This window comes from Myodes glareolus, chromosome 5, assembly GCF_982192425.1.
Source record: "Myodes glareolus chromosome 5, mMyoGla1.1, whole genome shotgun sequence".
Classification (NCBI taxonomy): Eukaryota; Metazoa; Chordata; class Mammalia; order Rodentia; family Cricetidae; genus Myodes; species Myodes glareolus.
Window position 1 is genome coordinate 57,199,706 of NC_142030.1, and position 26,052 is coordinate 57,225,757.

Genomic DNA, 26,052 nt, shown 5'->3' on the forward strand with positions numbered 1-26,052 from the left:
TCTCTCTCTCTCTCTTTTACTGTCATTGCCCCTAAATGCTGGTGTCAGGGAACAGGGAAACCAGACAAACTGGAAAAGTTGCTTTCATTAAATTTTTTAAATTGTATTTATTATATGTGTGAGAGGGTGAGCACACATTTGCTCACCCTTTGAGGTCAGTTCTCTGAACCATGTGGGATTCAAGGATCCAGTTCAGGCTGTCTAGCTTGGCGCCAGCGAGGCGACTTTGCCCACGGAGCAATCTCACCAACTCAAAAAGTTCGCTTTAGACGGGAAGATATGGCTCCTGGGTGGGTAGCAGGGGTGTGGCTCGGCCTAGCCTTTCTCACTTCTGTTCTTTTTGGTGTCTTTCATCCAACCGCAACCAAGTTTTGCCGAGTAGTTCCTGGCAAGGTCTTGCCTCTAGAACTTGGTCATCTTCCAGGTAAAGTAGGCGTAGTTAATCACACCTATTCCTCATGCTGTCTGCGTTAACAGGTAAGATGGTTGACTTGGTGACAAATGGCTGGAAGTAGTGAGAATAACCTGATAACTGTATGTCCTGCCTTAGAGCTGCACTGGGCAGCTTTGAGAGTCCCTTTCAGGCCACGTAGCCGCCACCTGTCTCATTGCCTGCAGGGCAATAGGATGGTTCCTAAAGACCTCACATGGGTTTAAGGGTTTTTTTTTCCCCCGTCTCTGGCTTTCCCCAATGCACAGCCCCATATCTTTGTCTTACCTTCCCTTTGGATATCTGAAAACCCATCTTTTTGTGTTCTAGTCTTTTAAAATCTGGGTGTGGTTCTCAGTGGTGACCTTCTGGCCCAAGCCTAGATGTTCAGTGCGTTGTGGTTTCCTTTGAACATTTTGGAAGGTCCTTTTAATAGAGTGGCAAGGATCAAAGCCAGGGTAGTGAAGTTGCCACTGATGTTTTCTGTATAGCTGTGCCACCTCCCGTCTCCCCGCTAGGGTCTCATCTGCCAGCCTAAGTCGTCTTCTGCACCCGGGGTGAGGGAGGCTGGGCATCTGGGCTGGGGAGGGAGAGGATTGATGTATATGTGGGGCAGCTGGGCCAGGAAGTAGGTGGCCCTTTAGATGATCCCCAGCTCCAACGGGCACACACCTCTCAAGCATCAGCATCATCTTCCTCTTAAAAGGTTGCCCCCGCCAGTATCCTGGCTCCTGTTTCTTTTCCAAGTTGCCCTTTCTTGGGAGTTGGTTGTATGGATACTAGACTCTCAGCCCTGCCTCCATGTGAACCCCAGCACAGACTCACACAGGGAGTAGGCTTTGGAACTGCACTGGCTTCAGGCTCTGGGATTAGTGCCTGGAGACACCGTATGATCCCAGCTCTCTCCTGGGTCTGAAAGAAATGGGAGGGGGCTTTTACCCTCTCCCCACTCAGGTTTCCTCACAGTGTCCTTTCCACCCCACCAACAACTATATTAAATTCTTTATTCTCGTTCTCACTCTTTCTGTATAGAATCCCAGAACTTAGGAATCCTTTAAAGGGTTCATGGAGATGGCTCAGTGGTTAAGAACACTGGCTGCTCTTCCAGAGGACCTGGGTTTGATTCCCAGCATCCAGGTGATAGCTATCAACCATCTGTTGTTGTGATCCAGCTGCCCTCACTCCCCCTGACTGGCAGGGGAACTTCCCTGTGGTCTGTAATTGACAAGGATGTTTGTGTTTTTTCTGGCCATTGCGTCTCCACAGAAGGAGTAGAGGTTTAAAAGGTTGCTGGGCAAAATAAAGCTTGCTGTTCTTCCACCTGAAAAGAAGCCTCTGTCAATCCCAGCACCCCCCCCCACCCCACCCCCCCCCACCCCACCCCCCCCCCCCGCCAGTCTTGGCATCCAGGCTGTACTGGCTGCAACAGTCTGTAACTTTTAGGGGATCAACATCTTCTCCTTTGGGCACTACATGTGCAAGTTTTGTAGACATACAGAGAGTCAAAACACTCAGACACATACCTTTTTTTAAAATTGATTTGACGTGTTTTGTATGTTTGGCAGAGTGGACGCCTTGGTGTACATGCTAAAGGTCAAAGGATGTCTTGTAACAAATAAATATCTCAGGGGCTGGAGAGATGACTTAATGGCTAAGAGCATTTGTCTTTCTTTCTTGCACAGGACTTAGTTCAACTCACAGCGCGTGCAGACCTAGTGGCTCATAGCTACCAGTAGCTGTAGTTCAAGGGATTTGACAACCTTTTATGGCTTCCATGGGCATCAAACATGCTTGTGTTGTACATACATGTGTGCAGGCAAAACACACATGCATAAAATATATCAATCTGAAAAAAGATCTTTGAGGGAGAGAGAGACTGCTGGTTTGAATGAGATTGTTCCCCACAGGCTCAGGTTTGAATGCTTGGTCACCATGGAGTGGCACTGTTTGAAAGATTTGGGAGGTGTGGTCTTGTTGGAGAAAGTGTATTTATTACTGGAGGTGGACTTTGAGACTTAAAGCCTCAAGCCAGGTCCAGCAAGCAGTCTCTTGCTGCCTGTGGATCTGGATGTAGAACTCTCAGCTACTTCTCCAGCACCATGTCTGCCTCTGTGCTGCTATGCTCCCCCACCACAATAGACTGTAAGCAGCCCCAGTTAGATGCTTTCTTTTATTTTTTTTATTTTTTTTTTAATTTTTTTGTTTTTTGAGACAGGGTTTCTCTGTAGCTATGGAGCATGTCCTGTAACTAGCTCTTGTAGACCAGGCTGGCCTCTAACTCACAGAAATCCACCTGCCTCTGCCTCCCGAATGCTGTGATTAAAGGCGTGCACACCACAGCCCGGCTGATGCTTTCCTTTATAAGAGATGCCATTGTCATGGTGTCTCTTCACAGCAGTAGAACATTGACTAACATGGAGATCATATTCACGTAGCTTTCATTAGTGCTACTGCTATAATTATTCTACTAATAGTTACTGTTGGTTTCTTACTGTCATAAACTAAACTTTATCCAAAGTGTTTGTCTAGAGCTCACTGTTGATCTGTAGAGTTCAGGCAGGTGAGGGGAGACTGCTGCAGTGGACAATGCTCGACAGCCCATGTACGTGTTCTTCCTCTGGTTTATTTTTCTGCATTGCTGGGTCTCAAGTCCAGAGCTCATCTGTGCTAGACAGGCACTCCACTACTGTACTCCACTGCCAGCCTACTCTTTGTTTCTGTTCTCAGGACAAGGTTTTACCATACATCCCTGACTGGCATGATGGAGTTTGCCGTGTAGAGCAGGCTGGCCTCATAAAGATCAGGCTGGCCTTAAAATTTACAGAGATAGTGCTGGGAATAAAGGTGTGGGCCATCATACCCAACACTCATTTCCTGTTTCAAGCTGTCTTACTCTAGAGGGAAAACAACAGCAACAACAACCAAAACCCCAAAACATTGCTTTTCCCGGGGATGACAGATGGTGGTCAGACAGGGTCTGTGTGGCTCCGTTTAGAAGTTCATAGCACCAGTACTCTGTGGTGGGCATTTGCAAAGTGTCAGGGTTTCTGAATACAGTTCACAAAACCCCACTCCTAGTCCCTGTCTGGATCGCTTGTTATTTTACAAGAAAGATGGACCCAAAATAAGACATTTATATATAGCAGCCGGTCCCGCTTCCTCACATCTTGCTGCAGAGTGGCACCCACAGCCAAACACGTCTCAACAGTAACAGACTCCAGCATGGCAGGAAGCAAAACTGTCTTACATATATATTCAGTCACTTTTTTTCCCTTGCAGGCTCCTTATGTCCTGCCTAGCCCACATATTGTCTGTGAGCTGAGTTGCACATTCCAGGGTTTCTGTGGGTGTCTGAACAAATGCAGGGCTAGAGAGTGTGTGCAGTAGGAACAGCTCTTCCTTACCATTGCCAGAGTGGGGCACTGGGACGGGGTTCAGAGAAGCCAAGCCAGTCTGCTCAGCTTCTGCATGCCCTGGTGCAAGACTGGTTCCTTTGGGGCGTGTGTGCACACACGTGTGTGGTGGTTGTGTGCCTCTGTGGGAGGGGCTGGGGGGTGATTTCTGGAGTGATTTCCTAGGACCCTGAGCATGCTAGACAGTATCACCACTAAGCTGTACCCCCAGTAAAAATCTCTGGTTTCTGATCATCTTTGAAATGGAAGAGTATCTTGCCTATGGTCTCCTGGTGTTATGAGAATAAAATGTGAAAATTTAGAACCATGAAAAATTCTCCATAATAAAGTGACTATATACTAATGTAGCATATTGTGTGTATGTGTGTGTGTGTGTGTGTGTGTGTGTAAACAAACCTAACTCCAAGGGTGCTATAGTAGTCCCTTAAATAAAGTGATAATATTTGCAAATAATCTATGTATATTCTACCATGTACTTGTTGTGTATCTTTTAAAAATATTACGTTTTGTGTGTGTGTGTGTGTGTGTGTGTGTGTGTGTGTGTGTGTAGGTCGGAGGACAGCTTGTAGGAGTCAGTTCTCCGCCTCTACCATGTGGATCCTGGAAACTGAACTCAGGTCATCAGGTTTAGTGTGGCCTTAAATTCATAGGTCTGCCTGTCTCTGCCTCCTGAGTGAGTGCTGGGATTAAAGATGTGTGCCACCATGCCTAGCTTGGTTTTCCTTTTGTGTTTTTGAGGGCATCACTGGTAGACAGGTAGACCTGGCTGGCCTGGAACTGACAGTGTAGACCAGGCCTCTGATCCACCTGCCTCTGCCTCCGAGTGCTGGGATTAGAGGTGGGTACCACCATGCCCAGCTTTTTCTAAACAACTTGTAATGGGCTTCACTGTAGTGACTTTTAAATTTAAATTTTAAATAATTATTTATTGGGACATAGTATTTTCCGTTCCTTTTCTACTGCTGTGATAAAGTGCCCTGACCAAGTCCACTTGTCAAAGAAATTCGGGGCTCACAGTGCCAGCAGGTCGTAGAGTTCATGACCATCATGGTGGGAAGCGTGGTGCTGAACAGTGGCTGAGAGCTTATATCTTGAGACAACCACAAGGGAGCTAAGGGGTGATTGGGACTGATGCTTATAGGTATCAAGTGTTCTGCCCTAAGCTTCCACCCCCAGCCAGTTCTAAGTCATGAAGTCCTCGTTGGTGCGCCTGTGTATCTTCACGCTGGAACTGTTGGGAGTGTCTTGTAAAGAAGGGAGACTTCGGATGATTTCAGTCAATATTTTGGGGCTGTGACACACGATCATGACAAATCACATCTGCTCACTTTGCCAGGACTGAGTTCACTGTTAACCTTCTCAGGTCTCAGGCTTCGGGCTTACTCAGTGGAAGCTGGAAAGCTTTGGTCGATAATGAACTTGGACCGCACTCCCAGAGTGGCTGTCATTCCTCTGGCAGCTGCACACGTTAACTGGGACAAGTGTCCAGTGTCAGAGAAAATTAAGGGTACGTGTTAACGAGGAGCCCTTGACGGGCCCTGGGGTTTCTTTTCAGTTTTTGCTAGCGCACTGACACTGGAGATTACCGGAAGGTGCTATCATGTGCTTCGGCCTCACCACCTGCAGAGATGATTTAAAGATCTCTGGAAAGCATACAGACTCAGGGCACCCACGGCTCACAGTTACTCTGCTTCTTTACACCTGCCCTCCTGATGGAGCCTGAGTCAGCCAGAGTCTTAGTGAGGAAAGGGTCAGGGTGTAGCTCAGTTTGGAGTTTGGTGATTCTGCTCATATCTTTAGGTTTGTTCCTCTAAGTAATTTGTCTTAAATGTCAAAGGGTGAGCTTTAACATTTTAAAGTATTTATTTAGTGGGTGAGAGTTTATACAGCATGGGCTGATCTTAAACTCGAGGCTCACCTTGCTTAGCATACAGGAAGTCATGGTTGGGTCCCTAGCACCACATAAAACTGTGTGTGGTGCACACCTATAACCCTAGCAGGATCAGAGATTCAAGGTCATCTTTGGCTACACAGTAAGATAGAGGGTAATCTGACCTACATGAGACCCTATCTCAAAACAACACACACAACAAACAAACAAACACACAACCCCCCCCCATAAATTTATGATAAAACTAGGCTGAAAAGATGTGTCTTTCTAAGGTACCTGGTACATGACCTGTGGTCTTTGACTCCTATTTTTTACTCGGCTGGTCAGAGTTCATCAAGGCATTCATTGGGCAGTGAATTAGTCAGGTTCTCTAGAGGAACAAAACTAAAAGATATTAAATATATTATATCAGGTTACAGGCTGTGGTGCAAGTAGTCCATCAGTGGCTGTCTCCTGATGGCCAGGGACACAGTAGTTGTCCAGTTCACCAGACTGCACATCTCAGTAGTCAGTCTGGGGCCGGAGTCCCAGGGGAGGCCTAGAGGGCAGCTGGTTTTCAGCATGTGATGGTCCCAAAGGAAACAGAACATAACACCAGTGGAGAAATGGCTCAGGAACAGGATGGGTGAATTTGCCAGTGGCAGCGCAAGCAGGCAAAAAGCAACCACATTCTTTGCCAACATATCACGAGAATAGTCTCTAGCCCAGTTGTTAATGTTATTCCTCTCTGAAAACCCCGAGCTGGACCTCCGTAGTCCACAAGGCTCTCTGCACTACTGCCCTCCAGGTTCCTTTCTAGGATGGGCTATTAAGCCCTCCCACATTCTTCCACAAGACACAGGCAGGCCTGCCCAGCAATATTTGGAATCAACCTGTCTTAGTTACTGCTCTGTTGCTGTGAAGAGACGCCACAGAAGAAAGCATTTAATGGGGGTGGCTACAGTTTCAGAGGGTGAGCCCATGACCACCGTGGTGGGGAGCATGTAGGGAGGGAGACCTGGTGCTGGAGCGGTACACAGAGGTGGGAGACGGAGAGAAAGAGAGTACACACACGCTCCAGCCTAATAGTGACTCTGTCATGTGGCTCACTCCTATGCAAGTCCTCAGTGGGATACAAAGTATACAGTTTAAGGAGAAAAAGAACACCAGGGAACTTCATGTTGGAGCCTTGGTTTGTGTTGAAAGAGATGAGGAGAAATGGGATTAGAGGGAGCGGTGCTGTCAGGATGAGGCCCCACCCAGCTAATCCTGCAATTTAGGAAAAGAAAAGTAATTAAGACAGACATCCTAAGGTGTAAGGTTACCTGACTCACTCCCTGGCAAGCAAAGATGAGTAAGACAATAGACAACTGATGAGCAGGCCACACAGGCCACACGATACCGAGTGCTGAGCCACAGGGAAGTACCACGCTGGGAGCAGATGTGCTGGGTGAGGAGGTGGGAAGGCAGGTGGCCAGAAAGAAGGTGATGACAGAGCAGGAATTAGCCAAGATGCAGAGGGTGGGGCTAGGCTTGGGCAGGGTGGCGCTGGAGACAGAGCTGGCCGGATGGCTTGGAAGGCGGTGTGTGTTCACACTCTTGTGTGTTGCAGGAATTGGAGACAGGCGCAGCAGTTGGGGGTCAGTTAAACAGACGTGGGCTAATAGCACAGCGCTTGAATGATGTGCTGTTACCATTGTCAAGCGTTCAGGACCAAGCGTCTAGAATTGGCTCTCTGAGAAAGCTGGGGATGAGCATGGGAGTAAACCCGAGAAAAGTTTGATCCTTTCAGACCCTTCCAAAAACTAGATATTATTTTAGGCTTGTGTGTGAGGGAGGGATTTGAAGAGCCATAAGCATCGATGGAGTGTTCTAGCCAGGACATGCGCACACCACGGACAGCCTGTGTGCTCTGTCCTGAGGTGTGAGGAGGGGCTCTTAGTCTTTTGCTACATTGGAAAAAGCCAATGGAAGCATGTGGCAGCTCTGAGAAGCTGACCAGGTCCCCCACGGTTGCCTGGCCATAAAGGATGGAACCAAGGATTTGTGTGTGCTCTGCCCAACTTTTCCTCCAAGCCCCGTGCTTCTGCGAAGGTAGGTGTGTTAGCAGTGCCCTGAGCGTCCTGCATCGTGGCTGTGAGTCCCCATTTGCCCCCATGGCAGCTTTGCTTACATTGGCTCGGTTTGCTGACAGGTGAACAAGCAGGCAGCCAGCTGCTCGCTCGACTTGGTCTGGGATCTCGTCCCTGGAGAGAGTGGCCAAGTCCGAGGAGATGTTTGCAGTGACCTGCTCAGGGACCATTCTTGCAGACCGATGAAGCAAGGAAGACTAGGAGGAGGAGGCTGGGCCTTCTGGCTCAGTGCAGAGCAGTGGTAACTCCAAAGGGAGTATTTTATACCGCCGTCACCCCAAGGCCTTCAGGGACTGTTGAGTTAAAGTGGTGAGAATATTGACTGAATAAATCACGGATTAAATTCTTTAGACACAGCTTCTCTTAGAAAAATTAAATTAACTCTGTGTGTGTGTGTGTGTGTGTGTGTGAGAGAGAGAGAGAGTCACACATACTTGGTGATCGGGACAGCTGTGGAGTTAGCTCTCTACCATGTGGATCTTTGGATTGAATTTAGGTCATCAGGCTTGGCAGCAGGGGCCTCTATCCACAGAGCCATCTAGATGACATTTCTTGGAACCGTGGATTGTGTGTCACCTGATGTGGGGCTGTGTAACTCAGTGTAGGGGCTGCGGAAATCGTGACAATAGGAAAAGGTTTCTGAAAGCACAGTGACTAAAAGTTAATTCAGAAATCAGTAGTTAATGAGTCACCAGCGCTTTCGGCAGTTACTTTAATGCAGCCTTAGTTGCAAACGCACAGCATGAGCCCCTGACACTGCGTACTGCTGCTGAGACACCGGTGCCAGTCGGAGACGGTTGTACCTTAGGAATTGCAGTGTTGTCAGAGCGTACAGAGAGCTCTGCTCGTGTAGAAACTTAGTAGTTATGAACTTAGTATGAGCAACAAGGACAATATTTTCCTGCTGTCACCCCTCAGCATGTAAGCGTTAGATTAGTATATCTTGGATTGTGTTGCGTTGAAATGCTTAATTTTAAAAGTTGCTATTTGGCTTGCTGATCGGAATTTCTTAATCATCTCATGACTTTTGCTTAGAATTCGGGGACAGTTGACAAATTTTGGATATGGTAATAAACAGTTATCTGTCATTTTGTAATTACGGGATGGGGTGTTTTCAGCAGTGTCCATTATAGAGTAAAAATATCTATTCTGGACGGGCGGTGTTAGTGCACTTCTTTAATCCCAGCACATGAGAAGCAGAGGTAGGCGGATCTCTGTGAGTTTGAGGCCAGTCTGATCTACAGAGCGAGTTTTAGGCACAGACTCCAAAGCTACACAGAGAAACCCTGTCTCAGAAAACAAAAACAAACAAGCAAAAATCTATTTCGAAAATTGTTGAAGAGGATCTGTTTTCCATTATCAAATCTTGAATTAAGATTTATTTTTCAAAAAAATTAAAGATTTATTTTATATGTGTGAGTCTTTTGCCTACATGTGTGTCTATATATCACCTGTATCCTGGTACCCCCCAAGCGTCAAAAGAGGGCTTTGGATTCCCTGGAACTAGAATTACTGATATTTGTGAGCCTTCGAGTGTGGAAGATCCTTTGGAAGAGCTATAAGTGCTCTTAATCTAGGAGTCAATGCTAAAGCCCCAATACGTTCTTAATTATTTATTTGTTTGTTCGTTCATCCACCCACCCACCCACCCACCCACGACAGGGTTTCACCATGTAGTCCTTGCTACCCTGGAACTTGCTATGAAGACCAGGCTAGCCTCAAACTCACAGATCCTCTCGTCTCTGCCTCCCATGTGCTGGTATGTTAAAGGCATACATGTGAGCCTGGTGGTGGTGACACACGCCTTTAATCCCAGCACTCAGGAGGCAGAGGCAGGAGGATCTCTCTCTCTCTGAGTTTGAGGTCAGCCTGGTTTACGAAGAGCTAGTTCCAGGATGGCTAGGGCTGTTACACAGGGAGATCCTGTCTTGAAAAACAAAACAGAAAAGAGAAAGGGGAGGGGGACAAACGTGGCTGAGATTTATGTTTTTACAAAAGGAATTTAAACTACCTATTGACTGATGGGTGAACAGCATCTAGGTTGATAACATTCTGATATTACAAGTTTATTTTCCTGGGTTTTTCTGTAGAAAGTTAAGAATTCTTAATGCAAAAACAAGCAAACCTATCCTTCATTAGCATGTTTTTATCTTTTATCTTTAATGAGTGACTAAATTATATATTGGCAAGAGACTTGTTTTAAAATAAATCTCAATATTGAGTAGTAAATATTTGATTTGTATCTGGGGTTGTAAAAACTCATATAAAAGGGGTGAAATAAGTTGAGACCCTGCAGGACACCTGCTGCGTGCATTCTCCAGGATCCCTCCTTGTTCTACAATATATTTGATAGTTGTGCGTTTTGAGAACAAGGAGGTTAACCAAGTTGCTTCATCTCTCACAGGGATAGAGGACTGTAGTGAAACCCACCTAAGAGGACACCCTTTCTGTTTACTTTCAGCTTTTGGGGACAGGTGTTCCAAGGAACGCCACTCTCTTGGCCTTCTCTGTGGAATAGCGGTGACACCAGTGGCTAGCCTACATTTTCTGGATGTCTGAAGAAGGGACCTCTTTGTTCACCCTCATCTCCTTCCTCTGTCGGAAGCATGCTTTCTGCCCTTAGGTGTTGTCAGACTTGGTTAGCTCTCACTGAACCTCTCCGGTCTCTAGCACATCCTTCTCTGCTCCAGCTCCCAGAGAAGTGGCCTTCTGTCCCTCTCACTCTGTATGGTGCCTGGAGCTAGGGCCGTCAGTGGTCATTGTTTTTACCTTGATACATGTCCAGACCCCCAGACTCTGATCACTGTAGCTCTGCTGTGAATCCTCACATGCGCATGATGCTGCAGGGCCCATGTCTGTCTCAGGCCAGGTCCTCACTCTTGGAATTGCTGTTCTTTTCTGTGCGTATCCCCCCCCCCCCTTGTCTTAAGTCACGGCTCACTCTCGGAATGCCTCCCTTCTCTCTTGATGCCTGTGCTTGATTTCCACTGGAAGAAGTGGAGCCAATACTGCAAGGACTCCAGTGCTCCTCCTGACAGATGTACAGGGTATGTGTATGCAGATAAGTTCTTAATGTTAGCTGAGACCTGCTTGCCATTTTGTCGCTCCCCGGTTTCTGTTAATACTGTTAGACCTGTGACAATTGATAACGAGAGCACAGGGCGCTTCAGACTTTATTTAAAGTGCTTAATATTTTGCCAGGGACTTAAAATTGCTCTTGTTGAAGAAAAAGAAAAAGCCACTGCCTTTCTCTGCTTGGTTTGTTAATAGCAGAATACCCTAGAGTGGGTCATTCATACAGAGACGTAGACTGCTCCCAGTTGCAGGACTGGCAGAGTCAGTGTCTGGTGAGGGCTGACTCTGCAGCCCAGACATGGCCTTCTGTGTACTCTCACACTGTGGAAAGGCCCGAGGGCTCCCCTCACTCTTGTCTAAGGGCACCGATGGAATTCATGAGAACGGAGGCCTCTTTACCTAATTACTTCCCAAAGCTTTCCCTAATTACTTCAAACATTGCATTGAGGATTAGGTCTCAACAAGTGAATTTGGGGCTGGGCGTGTGGTCACAAACACCCCAAGCCAGCAGTTACTTGTCAGACAAGCAAAGCAGTTGGCTCTGGCTTATACTGTATGCCTGTGCAAGACAGATGCCCCCCGCCTGGTCACCTCACAGATGGAGAGAGTTGATTGGAAGGTGAGCCACCTTGTCTAAAACTTGTCTAAACTCAACAGACACATCCAGAGTCAGACGTGGGTTTCATAAGTCAGGTGTGATTCTGCTGTTCTTATTGTTGTTTTCCGCTTCCAGCAAAATCCATACTCTTTTCGTAACTCCAGCCATTATCTGTTCACTGTCTGCTTAGCCGGATAGTAATTATTGGATGCCCTTTGAGATCAAAGGGGCTCATCTGATGAAGGCCTTCAACGTTTTTGTTCTTGTATGATTCCCACTTGAATAACCAGCTTATTGAAAAGCAAGTCCCACGTGTGGAAACCCTTGCCAAGTGCTTGACTGGAAAACACTGGTCACCCGGCTCGGTTGCGTCTGTCTCTTTGTTCTCGCATCTTTCTCACTTGTTTGTTCTTTCGAGTTGGGGTCTTGCCTGTCTTTATAGTCCAGCCAGGCCTCCCAGGTGCTGGGATCTCAAGTGTCTGCTGCTGCACCCAGCCGCACAGCCCCTTAATCTCTGCTTTCTCTTCCTTTTGATTATTTAATCTTCATTCAAGTGATAAAACTCTGGGTGCCAGTCCTGCTTCTGACCTGGAGGGTGTCTTCCCGCAGCCTGACAAGCAGCAGTCTTGCCCTTTCCCAGGCATCTGGGCCCGGACACTGCTGTATGCAGAGAACACCCTTAGGGGTGCACATATGCACGCACATGTGACCCTGCGAAGACCAGACGGCAAATTTGGGTGTCCTGAGGCACTGTCTGCCTTGTTTTTTGAGACAAGATCTTTAGTTGGTCTGGGGCTTGCTGATCTGACTATGCTAGCTGGTCCTGGAACCCCAGGAATTTACCTTGTTTCTGCCTCCTCAGAGTGGGATAACAGAGCCAAGCTTGGTGTTTTAGCAGGGTTCTTAATAATTATCCAACAAGCTGTTCACTACCAGACCATCTCCCCAGGCCTTTGCTGGTCCTTCTTGAGGGCCAGCACTCGGGAAGACTTGGCCTTCAAAGAAATGACGGGAAGTCTTCTCAACCCCTTGTTTTCTGAAGGACAGTTAGAGACTGGACTGTAGCAGCCCCTGAGGCCAGCATCCACGACTTCCTTAATTAACTGTGCTGGCACCATCAGATGGCAACTGGTGGTTCTAGTTTCAGTTTCTGGTCTTTGTCATTGCCGAGTGACCGTGATAGGACACTCACACCCTCACTGTTCCTTCTCACGGACGCTGATGAGCATTGCTTGACCTTTGCAGCCTTTGAAATCTGGAACAGAAGCCTATTAGATTCGTGTGTGGAAATAGAGAACAAAGGATGCAGTTTTGCTGTACAGGAAAGTCGGTCAGGCATTGGTTTGAGAGACGTCATTTATACTGCCTGGCTCTCAGATGCCCCATCCGGAAGCGGGGAGCCTAGGAATCGTGGGCCCGCTGGTGCAAGGGGCGTTGCTGAATAACGCTTATGATGTCCTTGTAGTACTCTAGCCTCCTTAGGGCTGGGAAACCAAGTCATTTCAGTACTTGAGGAGCATCTCTCAGAGTCCATAGAACAAAGCAGGGGAGGGGTTGGGTATAGGGGAGGCTGGAGAGGGTGACAGGCTATGTTGTGTGCTGGGAAACAAGTTGTGCCGGCCCTTCGCTGTGAGTGTGTACAGACAAGAATAACCAAGAAACTGAGGAACGTGGATTGCTGTATCTGCAAGCAGTGTCAGTTAGGGCTCATTTGTGTCTTCGCTGCTGTAGGTGGGCCTCAGGGTTCCATCAGCTGTGTGGGTTACAGTGGCATTTGAGGAGATGCTAGGGCTGGGGTGGGACCACTGTGGAGTGCTTGTGTAGGGTGGGCAATGCCCTGGCACACCATTGACCAGAAGAATCAGACCAGGCAGGTTCATTATCCCAGTTAGGAAAAAACGTGTTCACTGCTACATACAGTGAGTTCACTTTCTGGTGACAATGTGTGTTAGGTTGGGGGACTGAAGAGTATTGCATGAAGAAGGGGGCATTCTCTCAATTCAAGGACTTCTGTGGGGTAAGTGTAAGCTGTCATTGGAACCAGGTGCTATGCCCAGCTCTGAGGTAACAGGTGCATACCACCATACTCTTTTTTTTTTTTTAATTTAAACATGGGTGCTGGTGATCAACTTTAGGTTCCCATGCTGTCATGGCAAACCCTTTACCAGATGTGCATCTCCTCCAGCCTCCCATGAGTTCATTTGTGTAGATAATATATACACTTGTTTCTTCTTCTTTCTGCCCCCCCCCCTTTACCTTCAAAATTTTAAAAATTGAGGTTTTAATATGTGGTCTTCCTTCAGTATCCATAGTTGATTTCAGGAGCTCTTCCCTTAGATGTTGAATGCCCAAATACATTTTAAAGAAGTTCAGTCAGGGTGTGTAGTTTAAACCCTTCTATATTACTTTCATATCTAACAATGCTAATAGCAGTTATACTTAATTGTTCAGAAAGGAACGATGAGAAGACGTCTAGGCATGTTTAGTGTGGATCCCGTCTGTCATTGAGCGGCAGGTTCTCTTTTTCTAGTGCAGACTGAAAACTCAAGATCTTTCGGCCTCAACTTCCCAAGTACTGGGGCAGTTGTGTGTCACCATTCCCAACTAGATCCTATTAGGAAAAAAATTGTTCTTGGTTGAATATGTTGATATAATACTCATGATAAAGAAGACCAACTGCATAGTTTTATAATGTATTCTGAACGTTTTTCCATGCTGTAGCTATTCTTTGCGAATGGCTTTCGGTAGCTCTGTATGTTGGGTTTGTCAGGCACCAAGATTTAATGGCCTCTGATGCTGGTGACCAGAGGTGGTGATACTAGCTCTCTTGCAATGGTGGGCATTTTTATAAGACAGACAGACAGACAGACAGACAGACAGACACACACACACACACACACACACATACACAAAACACATCCACATTTTATGTATATGAATATTGTCTGCATGTATATATGTGTGCCATGTATGTGCTTCGTGCCTTTGAAGGCCTGAAGAGGGTGTCAGAATTCCCAGGGACTGGGTTTAAAGTTGGTTGGTTGTGAGATACCACGTGGGTGCTGTGCACCACACCAATCCTCTGCAAGAGCAGCAAGTGATTTTAGTCCCTGAGCCACCTCTCTGGTCCTGCAGTTTTGATTGTTTTTATTGCCTTAGAACAAACATGTCGAATTGGAATTTCGTGGCTAAAAAGATGACCAGTTTATATTCTAGCCTATCCGCTGGGCAGACTCTTTGGTGCTGGCTGCTGAGAGCGGCTGAGGAAGTTGCCCAGGTGCACTGTTGCTGGGGTTGCTTAGCTCTGAGCAAGCATAGTGCACACAAGGGCGACAAACTGGGAGGACGGCCTTTCCCAGCATCTTCGTGTGTTCCCTCTTTTTTCCCAGGAGGATGGGCACACATGGTTTTATTGCTGTGCGATCTTGTCCCCCACCCCCACCCCATGTAAAGGATAGATCGAGTTTCTCACATAACTCCATTCCTCCTTTCCATCCTGTTCCGTGTGGGCAAGACTTTTATATATGTCTGACGGGGCTGAAGAAGGGAGGAGAAATGGACTGTACGCCTGAATGAAGTGGGGAGGGGGGGAAGGAGGCAGTGAGCAGAGGTCTCTCATGCCTTTCTGGTAAAGGGATCTCACTGGTACGTTGGGGCCAGCCTGTGCTGGGCTTTTAGTTTGTACCAAGGAGCCAACACCTTAAGAGTCCCTCTTTAAGATGGGAATTGGTCATACTGTGGTTGTCTCTTTTTAAAAATGAGACATTTGTTGAAGAATAAATCATTTTAAAATCAGGGAAAGGTTACAGGATGAGAGCTCCCCCAGCCAACTGTAGTTTCAGGGCCTTGACCCCTGGCATTGTATACAAAGGGTAACCAGATAGGGTTCCTGTCTAAGATTTATTTAGATAGGTAAGAAACAGAGGGAGAAGTGTGTGTGTGTGTGTGTGTGTGTGTGTGTGTGTGTGTGTGTGTAAAAGTTGTGATAAAATGCACATAATAAAGTTTGCCGTTTTGAGACACGTGGAGCAGGCTGTGGCGCTGTTTGCAACTGTCAGCCATCCATCTCTAGAACTCGCGTCGCGTCTTCTCCAATGTAAGTGTTGCACCTGCTATTTCCTCCCAGTTCTCCCTCTTCCAGATCTTGGCAATAATAATTCTACTCTTGTTTCTATGAATTTGACTACTGCAGACTCTTACAGTATCTTTCATTCTCTCATAAACAGAAGAGGAGATGTATTAGGCGCATACTCCTGCAGGATTCCAGCATCTTTTCCCAGGACAAAGCATGCTGTTATCACTCATTTAAGATCTGGGTTCTGCACCATCGTGAGGGTGGTCCTGCTTGTATCCGACATAAGGAACTAGAATGTGGGTTCGTTTCTGCTTGCCTTTTGATCTTTCTTGTCCTTTGTGCCAGCCTCAAACTTGTCCAGCACATGGCTGGCGGAGAGTCATGGCCTCTCTCTGAACCAGGCTTCTCTGAAAGACCTCAGCAGTTGGAAGAATACCCTGCATCTGAATGAGCAAATCAAATGTGATCTCTGAAGGATGGGTCTTAGTGTAACCACAAAATTCCACTTCTGGTTTTTTTCATGGTCACATCCCTCAGAGAATTTCCTAGAATATGGTCCTCCTCATGCACTCCAAATGTTGCACAATGCCTGTCTGTTGCAGCTGCCTGGCTGTTTTCCAGGGCTGTCTTCCTCTTGCCTTCAGTCATTGATTTTTGTCAATCCTTGTATTTTTCTCCCCAGATCCTGGTCCTCTTCCACCTCGGGAGGCTTCGAGGATCTTGGGTGATGCTGATGAAAAGGATGAAATGTTGGTTGATTGGTGGTAGCCACACCTGTAATCCCAGCACTCAGGAGGCAGAGGCAGGCGGGTCTCTGTGAGTTCAAGGCTAGCCTGGTCTACAGAGCTAGTTCCAGAACAGCCAGGGCTACCTAAAGAAATCCTTTGTCTTGGAAACAACAACAACAACAACAATAATAAAATAATAATAGAGAAGAGATGGAAATAATGAGGACTAGTTAGTATCTGTCTCTTTTGATTGCCTTATTTTGCTTAGCACGAGTTATCATTGAAGGCTGCATTCCATTGTATGTACAGCCAAACTTTGTTTACCTGTTTATCTGTGGTCAGATGCATTACATCTTGGCTGTTGTGTGAAGTGCTACTGTGAACAGGAGTCTACCTGTTCAATCTCTGCCTTAGTTTTTTGGGGGTACATATCTGTTAAGTTTTTTCCTTCTGCTGAGTAAGCCTCTCTGCAGGCGTAGTAATCCAAATAAAGCCAAATCAGACTGAATTAGGAAATGCCAGCACTCCTGGGTGGCCCCCCAGGAAAACAAGGAGAGGGGGAGGAGGACCCGAGTGACCACATGTTTGTTCTCTGGGGGGTGGCTTAAGTAGCCCTGGGGAGTGATCTTGACCCTCCCTGGGGAGGGGTTACCATTTGGTGGGCTTTCTGGGAGGTGGAGTTTGGACTGAGGCAGCTCCCAGGGGAGGAGGCTTTGACATGGAGCTTTCCACCCAACATTTCAGAATGGATGCCAGGGGGCTGGGGTGAAGATCCCAACCAAACATTCCAGACTCTGAATAAAGGGGCTCCGGCCCAAGTCTGGCTACTTCCTGCGGGCATGGGGGAAGGGGAGAGTTGGGAGAGGTGTGGCCGGAGAGGCATCCAGTTTATTGCCATCTTGGAGACCTCAGGCAGCTAGCTAGCTGTTCCCTGAGAGAGATGAGAAAATATTATTGGCCCTGTGAATGGGACTCGCCATGGGAAGGGTCATTAGCTGCACAGAGAAGTGCCCTGGTGGTACAGGAGAGGCATTGGTGAATAAGTGAGACATGAGAGCAGACACACCCTTTTAAAACCAAAGTTTAGTTGGTAGGTGTCCTTTTGAGCCAGGAGAGTTGGTACCGATGGTGAAGTCCCAGGAGCTGGTGCAGGTGTTGGTGCTGTCTGGAGGGCCCTTTGTAATATGCTTGAAAATGGGTGGGGTTAAAATAGGCTCTGGAGACTGTTTTTATTTATTTATTTTTAAAGCAGACCTGATTTGATAAAGCAACAGAACTTATTTTTAGGAACCCACAGGTATTTGTAAGACAACTGGAGCAGGAACATTTTAGAAGACAATTAAAGGGAATTGGGAACTCTGTATCTCTGGAGAGACACCTGAAACTTGTTAATACTGGACTATGAAACCTCTGAAAGAGGCACACCTGTCTGTATTTTTAGAAGGAAACTTAAAAAATAAAGTAATGAGCTCCCAGTACCCTAAGTCATCGAATGCCATTAGACACATCTAAGAAGGACAAATGAGCACAAATGAGACAGCTTTTTTTTTAAAGCTACACAGGCAATCCCAAGTCTCTCCTTAGTCTTTAGAGAACACCAGTCTAAGAAGCAGTACTTGCCATTAGCTGCTGAGTCCAAGAGGCCTGAAGATTTTCCTGTGGGGGGAAGATTTAGTCTACTTGTATTGGCAGGATGAAATGATCAGTCCTTGGTGTAGCGTCCAGGAAGCTGATGAGGTGGAACTCTGCTTTTTGCTGTGTGGGTGGCTTTGCCATACTCAAAGGCAAGCCTCTAGGCAGAAGGTCTTTTGCATTCATGTCTCTTCTTGGAGGAGCTATAGGATACTGCAGGAGCTGGCATGTCTCTTTGTTAGAAGTTCATTTGTTAAATGCCACACTCTCAGATCTGTAAAGGCACTTGAGAATTGGGTACCATTACCTGTTAGTTATATTTAAATTAGACATAAGTTAAATTTAGACATGTATTTTACTCAGTTAGTTACAGATTAACCAATGCTAGTAAATGTAAGAAGATTAAAAGGACTATTTTAGTAAGTTACAGAATTTGAGGCAGAATTGACTCCTTGGTAGGTCCGGCACACATGGGTACTCTTACTAAAGATGGAGGTGAGGTCAAAATGGTGGCTACCCATGTGTTTGTATCTTTTTAGAGCTGTTGTAACCTGGAGTTTCAAGTTACAGATCTTAAAACACGCACGCATACACAGAAATAAGACAAGTATAGTATGGAAACATACATGTACACATGTAGACATAAAAGCATAGTGTGGTCACATTATTTTAACAGACAAATAAAACTTTTTTTTTTGAAACCTTGTCAGTTGACCATTTATAATCCTGGCGTAGGCAGGCGGCAGAAGCCAGGGAAGCACACAGGTGGTCCCATTAAGGATCAGATTAGCAGATGCTGCAAGAGAACAGAAACAAACGTTGGAACACCTATGCAGTGTTAGAGTGGAAAGACTGGAAACCGATCCCTTGTCGAGAACAGTGAGAGAAGAGGGGATAGGGAGGGGCAGCGGGAGCACAACATCCAGAAACCATGGGCATATGGGGCCTTGTTTGTTTTATGTTAGGGGTTAGCCCCAATTTAAAAGGATTTTTGTTAAAAGGCAGTCCAAGGGTGTTTGAAGATCTGGCTTTGAATTGCACCCACCGTGCACCGTGATAAGACTCTTGAGTCAAAAACAGGGGTGTGAGAAATGTGTGGGCAAATGTCTCCGTCCCAAGCAATCCCACCTCAGCGAGGATGCCTCGCCACAGGTGAGGATGGAAGCCTGGCACGCCCGTGGCTTCAATAGACAAATGACAAACGTAGACGAATGGCTCCTGGCACAAAGGACAAGCAAGATCAAAAGGCAAGCAGAAATGAACCCACATTCTAGTCCCTTGTGTTGGATACAAGCAGGACCACCCTCACGATGGTGCATGTATTGAGAAAGGGGAACTCACCTAGATGAAGCCAATCTTAGCCTGGTGGAGAGCTTGGGCAAGAAGGGCATTTTCCAACACATACCCCTGGGTCAGTGGGAAAAACAGCCCATCTCAGTGGGACCTCCAAATGTTAAGGTTTTTTTTCTGGCCTGGTAAACCTCTCTGCCAACACAGTAATTCAAAATCAAACCAAATCAGACCGAATTAAAGAGTCCAGATTTAATGGATGCTAGTGCTCCTGGGTGCCCCCCCCAAAAAAAACAGAGAGGAAAAAGGGGAGATCATGTGTTCATTCTCTGGGGGGCAGTTTAAATGTAAATAGTCTATGGGAGTGGTCTTGATATCCCTGGGGATGTCAGTGTTTGGTGGACTTTCTCAGAGGTGGAGTTCTGACTGAGGCAACTCCCAGGGGAGGGGGCTTTTACCCCCAACCAAACATTCCAGACTCCTTGTATTTATGGATGCCAGAGGGCTGGGATGAGGCTTCCAATCAAATTCTATTCAGATGCGGAATTACTACATCATGTGGTGATTTTATGAACAGTATTTTTAGGCATTATCATACCATTGACCACCGTGGCTGCTCCATTCTATACCATTTCTGTCTACAAAACTTCCAATTTCCCTGTCTCTCTAACACTCTTTCCTTGAAAGTATTCTAATGTGTGTGTAGAAGGCTATTTCCTTGTGGTTTTGATTTGCATTTACAGTGGGTATCAGTGTTGAGCAGCTTCCTTTGTGTTTTTGTCTATTTGCATATCTTTGGGTCATAACTTTGCCCGTTTTATAATCAGGTTTTTGGTTGCTGTAGTAGAAGGTCTCTGTGTATTTAGGACATCATTCCCCAGGCAATATGTGGCTACAAATACTTTCTCCCACCCCACAGGTTCCTTTTTACTCTGGAGAGTAGTAAGTACTCTTTGGTTTTCATGAAATCCATTCAGCCTTCCTGAGTTTTGGTTCTCTGTGCTTTGGTATCATATCACAAAGCATCCCAAACCCTGTGTTAGATGTTTTTGCCGCCTATGTTTCCCAAGTATTGTGTAGTTCAGCTCTTCTGGGCTCGTTTTGTTTGGTATAATGTAAGCAAGGTTTTAGCTGTGTTTGGGGAGGGCTGGCTACGTTTCTTCAGCACAGTTAGTAAAGAGTAATTTTCTTATTGGAAAGGAGGTAGCTGCTGTGTAGGTGATGCTGAGCGGCATGCAGTGTAGGAGGGAGATTTTATTTAAGCTTCTCGTTATACTGTGGCCCCACAGCACACATCGGGGAGTTGCGATGAGGGGACTCCGCAGGGACCATTGCCTCTGAGACACAGGGAGGAGAGCTCGAGGGAAGGAGGAGGTTGTCCAGGATAGATGAGAAGCACACACTGTCATTTCTTAATTTTGCATCACTAGTTATATATGTGGCATTATTTCATCAAAGCCTTTGGGGGAGGGGCAGAAACTCCTCACCGATCTTACTAAGGCATGTAGTTTTGGGTGTTTGAGGAGTTGTGTACTACGTGTGAGGGGTTGAATGTTTGTGTGTCTGCATACACTTACGTGCACATGCTTGTGTGTGTGTGTGCATTAGCAATTTCCTGTGGTTGGGGGGAAACAAGATCTCACTCAGCAGAACACTTGATTTGAGGTGGAAAATAGTTCATGTATTTAAAGAAGACAGGAACTGCGCAGAGGATCTTTGTCCTTGTCTTTGCCATCTGTTGTGGGTTTTTGCTCCTTTAGTGCGGCCCAAAGCCAAGGCCTTTCTCGGGTGCAGCTGTGAGCCTGCAGGCTGGAAGCAGAGCCTGGTTCTCTGCCCTAATGGATTCCATGGGGCACACAGCTGCAGGTCTGTCTGGCTCCTTACCACCCACTCAGGTCTCATCTGCCCTCTGCTCTCCTGTTTTTGGGGTCAGGAGCTACTGGATTGGTGCCCTCTTGCGGTCTTCCTGTGACCTGTTTGGCATTTTAGGGAGGCAAACAGGATGAAGGAACCACCAGGTAATAAAAAGAGTGTGAAATGGAGAAAAGATTAAGAAAGTAAAAGAAAATCTGTGGGTGAGGAAGTTTTTTTTTTAAAATGTTAAGGTTAATTTTAAACACATTAATATAAACAGTTTCTTTACTTTTACCTTTTAATCTGTGTGTGCTTTTGTATATGTGTGCACGTGTGTGGGAGGCCGTAGGTTGATGCTGTGTCTTTCCTTGATTCTGCTCCACCCGTTTTTCAAGACAGGGCCTCTCAATGAACTCAAGAGACTGGCTGGCCCATGAACTTCTGCCTGTCTCTAACACTGTTAACCTGTGAGTGTACTGTCTCATTCAAGGATTAATTATTCTGTCTGTCTCCTTTGCATTGCTTAAGGGGAGGCCACTTTACTAGGGGTGAGCCAAAGTGATTGAAAAAGCCCAAACACAATGAGGTTTTCACCTAAGACCAAGAGGGGTTTTCTTCTGTTCCAACAATAAAGCCTTCTATGGACATTTGTATACATACTTCTCTTGAGTACAATTGTGGGACCATACAGTAATTACGTGATTAGTTTCTTTTGCTAAAGTAGACTTTTGAAAAGAACAATTTTAGTTTCACAGAACAATTGAGCAGTAAGTATAGGAATTTCCCTTATATTCTCCCGTAGGCACGGCCTCCACCTGAGTGGCGCGTTCACCGCTTTGTCACCCTACAGTGTACAGCAGTCACTAAAGCCTGCGGTTCACACTGGGGTTCACTAAAGCCTGCGGTTCACACTGGGGTTCACTAAAGCCTGCGGTTCACACTGGGGTTCACTCGGGTTCTGTGCCTTCTGTGGGCTGGAGATGCTCACTGTTTCAGTAGCAGGGGAGCTCGCCTGCCTTGATAGTCACGAAGTCAACATGGGGACTAACTTCTAGCGATTTCCAGTCTTTAGACTGTCTCCATGTTTTGTAAGATGAGTTAGTTTTTATGTATAGTGTGAGGTTCCAGAGGAGTTTGGGGACCCTGGAGAAGGTGGTGAACAACGAAGCCAACAAAATTGGTAAGGAAGCATCCTAGAGAACCACCTGCCGGTAAAGGATTTGAATTCTCTCAGAGTAGTAAAGACTGAATAATAAGCTAAGTTCTCAAAAGATGGTAGGAAGGGAGAGGAGGGAGGGAGGGCGGAGGTGCTTGGCACATGCTGTTTCCGCCCCACCATCCTGCACTTGCACACCAGACACCATGCTGGATGAGAACGGAAGAGGAAATTGAAAATGAATGTGACATGGGTGGGTCTCTGTGGAGTGGAAGAGCGGTCTGGAAACGCTTCGTTCAGCTGAGCACCATCGTGATGTGTCTGCATGAATGGTTTGTCCGTGTGGTCCGTCACTCAGAGATTCTGCAGCAGGTCCTGCCTCTTCCGTTCCTCGTCCCTTTTTCCTAAGAGACGGGCTTTGTTGTGTACTTTGGTCGTGGTTGCCCATTTACCCCCTGTTGCCCCTGCACATCGTGCATTGCTGCATAAGCAGGAGAGGCTTTTCCTCAGCACACCAGCTCCCGCAGCAGGCGTCTTTTCGTCTTTCCTGAGTTTAGGAAGCCAGGTTATAGAAGTGGGTGGGTTTTGTATCCTCCTGTGGCAAGGGGCCTTGTGTTTTGAGTTTCACCACCCTGTTTTTGTCTATTAACCCCAGGCAAGGCAAGAGGTGAAGGAACTTGACCAGCCCACTTGTGTCTTCAGAGTCAGAAGCTATTGACCCTCCAGTGTGACTCGTGACACTCCCGCCCCCCCCCCCCTCCAGGTGCTCTCAGAACCTCATCCAGTAGATTGACCAAGGTTAACAGCAAGCTCAGTTCCCTTCAGTATGTGTGCGAGGCCAGATTTCATATTCAGGTCTAAGGTGAGGAAGAGGAGGCCACAGTAATGCATTCCTTTGTGCAGAATGACTGTTTGCGAGGGTAATGTGACCACCTGAATCCCACACAGGTTGCTGCCTGAGATTTTGCCTTTGCACAGCTGGTAACCAGACTGGATGACCCTAGATCTGGTTTTATGTGGGAGTGTCTTCCCGCTCCTACCTCTCTGTTTATATTGATGATGTAGAGCCTTGATTGCTAAGTTTGCCGCTTGTGTTTCCCTTCTCCGTGTCTGCCATCTCTCTCGTGGCAGCAGTCGTACATCGTGTTTGCACCTCTCTTACACACGTGCTCATGGCTGTTAGCTTGCTGCTCGGTCAGAGAGTGGGAACACTGCCATCTTTGGTGTGGCCCTCCATTTGAATGGGCTCTGTCAGTTCGCAGCACGATGCCAGCTCAAGTAGCAGTTGGCGCGCGATGAGCTTTGCCACACCACTCGTTTCCTTTTAGAACACACCAGGGACTCCCCTGCTTTCTACAGTGGCGGTTTGTGCCCCCTAAACATGTACTCAGATACCCCTTTAACCAAAAATAATTGTGGACGGAAGTGGCTTACCTTCTCCTTCATATCAGAGCAGTGAACTTCGCAAGGGGCCCAGCAAGTGTGTGAGAACCTGCAGGACAGGTTACAGAGTCTTCCTGACGATGCTTTCCTTCTGTGTTCCATTTAAAAACATTGATATTATGCTGTGTTTGAAGAGTCCTGGGGCTCCTGGGAAGAGAGAGCTTTCCATCCGCTCTGAAGAGTAGTAGGCCCGGCAGCGCGTGCAATGATTACAAGCGCCGGACCTCTTTGCAGCCTGTCTGAGCTTGCAGGCGGGCCCAGCTGCTTTTAATCTTCCTCTCTGTGACTTCGTTTCCTGTTGGGTAAGAGAGGATAATGACAGCCATGTCATTAAGTGGCTGTAGTCACAGGTTCTGTATCTTCGGGTTTCTGTGATACACCACGCTTTTGTGACCAAAAGCAACTTATTATTTGGCTTAAACTTCTATGTCGCTGTTCATCATCAAAGAAAGTCAGGGCAGGAACTCAAGCAGGCCAGGGACCTGGAGGCAGGAGCTGATGCAGAGGCCAAGGGACAGTGCTTACTGGCTTGCTCCTCATAGCTTACTCAGCCTGCTTATAGAACCAGAACCACAATCCAGGGATATCACTAGCCACATTAGGAAAATGATATACAGATTTGCCTACAGTCTTGAGTTTTATGGAGGCATTTTCTTAATTAAGGTTCCACTTGTCAGGATAACTTTAGCTTGTGTCAAATTGACATAAAACTAGGCAGCATATTCTGTGTCTAATGGGACATCCAAACTTAGATAGGGAGGGAGGGGAGGGAGGGAGGGAAGAAGGGAGAGAAGGGGGGGGGGGAGAGAGAGAGAAAGAGAGAGAGAGAGAGAGAGAATTTTAAATCACATCCAAACCTCAGCATGACAACTGCTTGTGTAACTTCTATATTGCATTAGGTGTGATAAGCGATCTAGAGAGTTAATTTTTTTTATTGCTCTACATTTTTCTCTGCTCTCCTCCCTTCCCCTTCCCTCTCCTTCAACCCTCTCCCATGGTCCCCATGCTCCCCCTCTTTACTCAGGAGATCTTGTCTTTTTCTACTTCCCATGTAGATTAGATTCCTAATTTTTAAAGTCCACAGGAGGCTATCTGCAGATACTGTCATCTTACATAGGGGATTTGAACATCTGCAGGGGTTGGGTGTCTAAAGGAGTTCCTGGAACTGATCCCATTGGTCTATGAAGGAGTGACTGTGTGTGAAATCTTCAGCACCCTTCCTGATGCTCAGTATGTTCTGTGAGAGTGTTGATGATGTGATGTTATCATCCCTCAGGTCGATCTGTCTGTCTGTCTGTCTATCTATCTATCTACCTACCTATCATCTATCTTTCTAGCTATCTATGTATCTATCTATTTGTGTATTTATGTATCTATGTATCTATCTAATCATCTATCTTTCTAGCTATGTATCTATGTATCTATCTATGTATCTATCTATCTATCCAATCTATCATCTATCTATCTTTCTGAGGGTATTTTATCACAGCAGTAGAAAATGAAAGTAGACTGTTTCCCAGAGTTCTCATCTTCTTATGTCATATTCACAAACACATGTCAGCCTGGACATATTTTCACATAGCATGCACCATTACTCTTAGCCGATTTGTGGTTGTTTTGCTCTCAGACTTAATTTAGCTGTGTCCGTCTTTAGTTGCTGCAGGGTGACTGCTTAAGCTCCAGATATCAAGTCTTCACTATTCAACAGGAAGGAGGAACAAAAAGAAGGTGTGCTTAATTATTTAGAGCAGATTCCAGGAACTTTTCGATTAATACCTGCATATTTAAGTGACTAGCATTAGCATAATGACAGACTGCAAGGAAGGGCGGGGAATGTCAGTGCCCCGATAATGCTCAGGTCTTGAGATTTAAAACACACAGCCAGCCATCTCTGTGAAGTGTTTTAAGTGTTTTGTATCTGTTCGGCTGGAATTTAGGAGGAGAATAATCTAAATCAAGGCTGACATTAAAAAGGAGTGGTGTATGCTAGGTTTAAAGGGAAGGAGGACTTCTGTTGTGTCAGAGCCCTGCCAGTTCCTGGGGATTTAAAAACCAAGTCACAACTGATCCTTGGGCTCCGGGACTTCTTGGGTTGTTGGAATGATCTGCGGCCTCTTTGGGGGTATTTGAGACCCTCATTCTTTAGTGACAGTTCCAACTTCTCATTGAGATCATGTGTGCGCACTGGGGCACAGTTAGTTTGCCTGCTTAGCAGGCCATGATTTTGGATCACCTGCTCCAAGACGAGATGATGTTCAGCTACTCCAGGGAAACAGTTGACATCTTTCTGCTGTTGCCACAAGGTTGGTTTGCTTCTCTTAGAATCAATAGATTTGAACTCTGTTCTCAGTTGTGG

General features: G+C 46.5%; 1 protein-coding gene, 1 long non-coding RNA gene and 1 pseudogene across 3 annotated transcripts in view; 1 reads left to right on the plus strand and 2 right to left on the minus strand.

The window, feature by feature from the left end:
• Positions 1–26,052, plus strand: part of Uck2 (uridine-cytidine kinase 2) — a 67,668-nt gene that overhangs the window by 20,774 nt on the left and 20,842 nt on the right. The gene's annotated exons all lie outside the window — the stretch shown is intronic.
• On the minus strand, positions 15,491–16,669 carry LOC148122088 (DNA-directed RNA polymerases I and III subunit RPAC2 pseudogene; annotated as a pseudogene).
• On the minus strand, positions 17,546–23,943 carry LOC125391574 (uncharacterized). The gene is made up of 2 exons (XR_015001333.2): positions 23,688–23,943; positions 17,546–18,749 (listed from the first exon to the last, which is right to left on the minus strand). It is a non-coding gene; the product is annotated as an uncharacterized LOC125391574 (long non-coding RNA).